General features: G+C 41.3%; 1 protein-coding gene across 10 annotated transcripts in view; it reads right to left on the bottom strand.

Moving 5' to 3' along the window:
- The window catches only part of fgfr3 (fibroblast growth factor receptor 3), a 78,822-nt gene extending 73,205 nt beyond the window's left edge, over nucleotides 1–5,617 (bottom strand). For all 10 annotated transcript variants that reach the window (XM_008398788.2, XM_008398787.2, XM_008398789.2 and 7 more), the window contains exon 1: nucleotides 5,145–5,617. The gene's annotated coding sequence lies outside the window, so the exon portion shown is untranslated. The remainder of the gene's footprint in view (nucleotides 1–5,144) is intronic.
- Nucleotides 5,618–6,000: the final 383 nt, after the last annotated feature.

Here is a 6,000-nt window from a genome sequence, read left to right on the forward strand (position 1 = left end):
TTGCTATGTAAAAGAATAAGCAGATGCATGAAAGAAAGTGGTCTGATCAGACTGAATCCAAATTTTACTCTTTGGCTTATGAAAACACTGTGTTTGACCACACTGTGAAACATGGTGGCGGCAACATAATGCTGTGGGTATGCTTGGCTTCTACCACAGAAGCTAGATGGAGGAAAACTCACAAAGCACTGAGACCAGGAGGAAAGTTCACCTTCCAGTCAGAGATAAACTGGACTTAATGTTTTGGATTGAAATATGTGAATGGTTCAGAATGGCTCAGTCAAAGTCCAGAGCTAAATTGCAATTGAGAATCGAGCAAGACTTGTTTACCGACACAGAAGAAAATCCTGAATTGTTTTCCTCCCACTTAACAATTATGAGCTACAGTGGAGAAGGTCCAGAGGTGTGAATACTTTTACAAGGTGCTGGAACTGCTTTTGTATTTCCCTTGTTAAAAACTGACATAACTTAAATTAGCAAAAAAGCCACAAAGTCTCACAAATACACACCAACACTTTGGTGCACACACAAAAGGTGTGTTTTCTACACACACACACACACACCCACGCACACACACACACAAACACAGTCCAGAAAAAAGCTTGTGTTGTCTTTCCTTCTAACCGCGCAGTTTTTCTTTCCCTGTGGAGGAACCGTGACACATTCCTTACTCAGCACAAACTGTGAGACTTTGGTTGCACCTTATCAGTTTTCTACACAGAAAACACCAACTTAGACCACTTAACAAGACACACACACCGAACACACACACACTGTCCTAATCTAAGCACTACACCTTTCATGCTTGCACAGCCTTTCATATTCTCCACACTTCTTCTTCTCCCCTCTAAGCCCATCGTGGGTTTGTGATAAGACTCCGAGTACGCCACTAAACGCCGCTGCTTTGTTCGCTTTGGCAAGCACAGAAACATCCGTGCTACAATAATAGTATAAATTGAATAATCTTAGCTTTTCTTTACATAAACACATTCGCTGTGACTTCAGAGATCTGTTTGGACAAGTTGCATGGCAGCCTCTCAGCCATGTGAGACAGCAACAGCTCTGATTGACTAATGGAGGTAGTTTAGATGAAGACGTGGGGGAGAAAGCAAGTGTTGCGTGTGACAGATGGCATTAAGTTGAGACAAATCATCGTTCCCTGGAAGAGGAGCGGCTGATTTAAGTTTTCTTTTGACTGCAGAGGAACTTCTCACCAACCGTAAACAGAGACGCAACAACCGGACAGAGAGCTGGCTTGTTCTCAGATCTGACCTTTGACCAGCAGGTCAAATGTACAAAAAAAAAAGTTATTTTCTTTCCCCTATATAATAAATCAATCCTCTTTTAAAAGAAAGTGCAGCATGTGAGACATAGTATAAAACTCCCCCGAAATTTTGATAAAAGCCCCCAGAAAACTAAATCGGAAATCTATACCAGCCTGATCAGTGCATCTTTACTGATAAACTCATCAACTTATAATAAAACTAGATCTCAGTGAGGAGTTCAAAAGCAGTTGTTATGCTAATATTGTCTTAAAGCGTAGAAAGAAAAACAGAACCAGAGCGGTGAATAAAACATGAACATTAATCATGCAGAACTATTTTCACACTGTTAAAGCTCAGGGGCAGAAAAGGGGCTCCGAGAACAGTTCAGCACTCTGTCACTACTACCCACCACCACCTCGTCCTCCTTAATGAGGATCAATTCAACAGAGTCACACTTCTCCACAGCAGAAGGAAAACCCAATAGTTGGGCTGCAGTCATCAGCTGAAGAGGCGTTTGGAGTAAAAACGGAGCTTCAAGGTTCCAAAAAGACGAGAATCAGCCTCACATCAGAACATCAGAACTGCTTTCTGTCATGAACACTCGCCTTCCTGACCCGTCGCCTCTCCAACCACTCAGACAGCTCCACATCAGAGCGCCAGCCTTCAGCTACAAGAGATATTGATCAGCTGAGAGGCAGGGGGAGTGTGTGTGTGTGTGTGTGTGTGCGCGCGTGCTTTCTGCTTCAGGCTGCACAGAGACATCCGACTGAAGAGAGTCAGGCTCACCTCAGGCTGACACAGATTTACACGTTCACACACACAATGAAGAATGAACAGGACGGCAACTAATGGTATGCATCACAGCGGCTCAATAAACACTCCTATAAATTATGCTGCCTCACACACGCGCGCGCACACACACACACACACGTTGTCACCTTCCTAAAATGATGTTCCAAGTCTTTTTTTCTTTTTGCCAAAAGTGATTTTTGTTGTTGTTGCATAACTCATCTTTTAGCAACAAATGACTCAGCCTTAGGAAGGTGACCATATTTCTATTTCTCATGAATACAAAAGTAGTTGCAAAACGTAAGTGTTGGAAAACGCACCCTGAAACTATACTGAGAAATGGTAGTGGCAGTACAATGCTAAGGGGCTAATTTGTTTCAGCTGATCAGAAGAGGAGCAGAGCTGAACGCTGACCAGTCCCAGGAGATTTAAACAGACATGATTACAATGGCCTAATCAAAGTCCAAACCTAACACCTATTGAAAACTGGTGACAACAATTAGAAACTGGTGCTTACAGAAGCTATTCATGAGCTTGAGCTATTTTGTAAAGGCTGCACAAAAATGCAAATGCACTACACACTTTTCAGATTTTCATTTTTTTTTTTTTTTTTTCTTTTCCTTCCATTTCACAGTTAATTACTGCATTGGGATGCTCTGCCATTTAGAATTAAGATAAAAAATACATTGGATTTGTAGCTGTAATATAAAAATATATACATATAAGAAGTTAGTTTAATAAAATTGCTGAAATTGTGTCACAGCTCTTGGTTTTAGTGTGCAAAAACGACAGATACCAGTCGTTTTCCTTTTACGAATAAGAAACATTGAAGCCATCGAATTCATAAATAGAAAGGAAGAAACAATGAAGCGCCATTACCACGAGCTAAATGAGTGACTGAAAGCAATCCCGGCAACAAAAAGAGGCAATTAGTTTCACATTTGGAAGCGAAATGTGTCTCACTAAACCGGTAGGCGGCATTCCTCGGGTCGATACGCGAAATTCATTTACAGAATCAGTTAATCTGTCATTATCTGCAGCATCCCCGTCTCTTATGGATCCCTGTCATTTTCTGGGCTTTACCAGGACCGTGAACCAGACAGAGTGGTCAGAACCACCCAGTCCAGAAGACTACACTATAAAAACTGATTTTTGAAGCCCTTGAATTTTAGTTTGTAAATATAACATTGAGCAGAGGTTGAAGTTTATTTTGATGAGAAATCCTGATCAGGATTTCAGTCGAATTCAGTCAAATTCTTTCTGTTCACGTTGGGTTGCGCGTATTAACTTTGTAAAAGTTAGCTTACGGTTGAGAAAGTTTTGCGCTGAGGCACAAATCTCAGCTTGCATCCAGCTTTGGAAGTCAAACTCTTCGGCAAACTGAACCGTTGCCAATAAACGGCACAGTTTAGCCGCGACTGCCACAGATTTAATATGTTCACCACTGTTTCAGTAACATTTTATTCCCTAATGACCAACACATTCTTCTTTAACATGCCATTAAAAACCAGATGGGAAGAGCAATCAAAAACAGAGAGAATTTAACAAATCTGCACGGGAAAGAAGCTTTTCAGAAAATGGTTGTGCCCTCATTTAAGCACTTCTTCTTTTTGCTGTTAAACTTACAAACTCTACCCTGACTAAAACTTATTTAAATGCAAACTGCAACACAACTAACACTGTTTTAGTTACATTTTAGACTTCTATCAAAGTCAGTGCCCATTTTTTTTTTATCTCTTTTTAACATTTTAACATAAGGAGCATAAGGTTCTTGTTGGTCCTTATTGAGGATCCAGCAGGAGTCAGTGTGAAACCAGGGATTCTGAGCATCCAGATAACTTTGTTGTGCGCAGTCATTTCTGCAGCTGTGAAACTTGTTGATTGATCCGAGCTCGTAATGTCTGAAAAACATGTCAAGGAAGATGACTGTAAAAAAAAAAAAAAAGTTAAATATAGGCTGTCAAACTGTTGATTCAGCAGCTTTTGTACTTCCAGTTGAATATTAAAACATAACGTGACAAATACTGTTCAATGTTCTTTTTTCCCCTCACACACATTTAAGCCTGTATAGAAGAAACAATTAGAACTTTAGATAAATTAATTAATTCAGTTGATTAAAACATTTTTTTTTAAAATAGCCAGAATTTTACTTTTCTATCTGAACGTTTTGAAAACTAGTTCAATTTCAAATGTCTTAGTTGTTTTATTAGTGTTTGTGCTGCTGTCGGGGGAGAAGAAACCTTACATGCAAGAGATGGAAAACCGGGGGGGAAACTTGCAGCTTTCTGGAGAAACTTTAGATTGGATCAAGGAGAATCGGAGAATATGAAAGCCGAATGGAGGGGCTCTGGGGAGGAGGGGGGCCCTGAAGCCCGAGAAGACGTCACCGCTGCAGAGAGGAGACAGCTTCACCCACTCAGTGGAGGATGCCATGGCGCTGTATACTTTCTGAAAATAATCACTATCATTTTCTATTTCACAAATATATGATTTATTTATCACGAATAGGAGCTGAACCAGTCTTTTAACGCACACATAAAGATAATTAAAGATGTCTCCAAATTGGAGTCTAAACGTGCATAATTAAACTTCAGCCACATTCCCCATATGTTCGCGGTTCATGCATTTTCCACGATTTCTTTTTTCTTCTTTTTCCCCCTGGAACCAAAAGTGGAACTTTAACAACTAAAAGAAATGTTTGAGCTCAAATCAATCAACATGAAGAAAATGCATTCAAATATGTGTATTTTTCCAAACCCTGGTAAATTTTCCTGAAAACATAAACCAAAATGAGAAGGGTGTCCGAATCTCGTCCCCGAACCATGCAGACATGAGAATATAACCACGCACAAAATGCGCACGGACTGCGATAAGATTGAGCCGCTGCCTCTGCGCCGTTTGTGCAGCTTTGATCCCGTAAATTCAAGTTGGAATCGGAATAGCGCAGTGAGACACCAAGAGCTCCAACCTGTCACAAACCCAACACAAAGAGGCGAAGCCGTGTTCAGCTAGTCTACCTGTAAATAATAATAATAGCATACTCCTACTACTACTACTACTACTAATAATAATAACAGTAACAATTCTTACCTAAATGAATCAGTTTTGACAGAAACTCAGCCTTCAGGTTCCAGATGTCCCGCAGCTTTCATGAGAAGAAAACCAACCTCTATTGACCAGTAAACTTTAGGAAAATCCACCCGACTGTTGTAAGTTTCTGTCGTTTTCAAAATACACACAAAACCCGTCGCGAAGCCGTCCGGAACACTCCTCGAGACTTTACTGAAGGTGTAGCTCGCGCTGCGCCGCCGCCACAGCCAGCAGCTCGCCCTCCACTACATCCAGCTCGGCTCCACGCGCTCCTGTTGCTGCTGCTGCTGCTGCTGCTTCTCACACAGTCCAAACGGTCCAAAATACGCTCATCTCCTCCCGCGCGTGCAGCGGACTGGAAGACTGGGAAAGTGCGCTCGAGGAGAGTTGAACGCGACTCGTCCGCTTCTCTTCAGAGAGAATGACTCTCGCGCGCTCTGTCGCCACTGAGCACTCAACTCCCGACTGGCGAGTCTCCGCCGACTGCTCCTCTGTCAAGTAGTGGGGAGTTTGCAAGGTGTTGTCGTAAAGTCGGCTGAGTTCAGACATGTGCGGCACTTCCGTTGGCTACTTTCAAAATAAATTAGTTTCGCTAAATATCTTGGCTCGATTTTTTTCCGACTGAAGTGTTAAACAAAATTTCAGAATCCAGGTATAGGAAAACAAAAAAGTTTCGGCTACTTCTGGAAAATCATCCGTCCAAAGGACAATGTTTAATTGCGCATTTCCGGTTTTCAGGGAGTAGATTTTTCTCCATTTGACATAGTGAAATTATACTTATCCATTCATATATTTTGCCCCACTTATTTCGCGGTTTCTTTTAGATAGCTTTATTTTATTCTATGGAGCAAAATTC

The sequence above is a fragment of the Poecilia reticulata genome, linkage group LG22, assembly GCF_000633615.1.
Source record: "Poecilia reticulata strain Guanapo linkage group LG22, Guppy_female_1.0+MT, whole genome shotgun sequence".
NCBI lineage: Eukaryota > Metazoa > Chordata > Actinopteri > Cyprinodontiformes > Poeciliidae > Poecilia > Poecilia reticulata.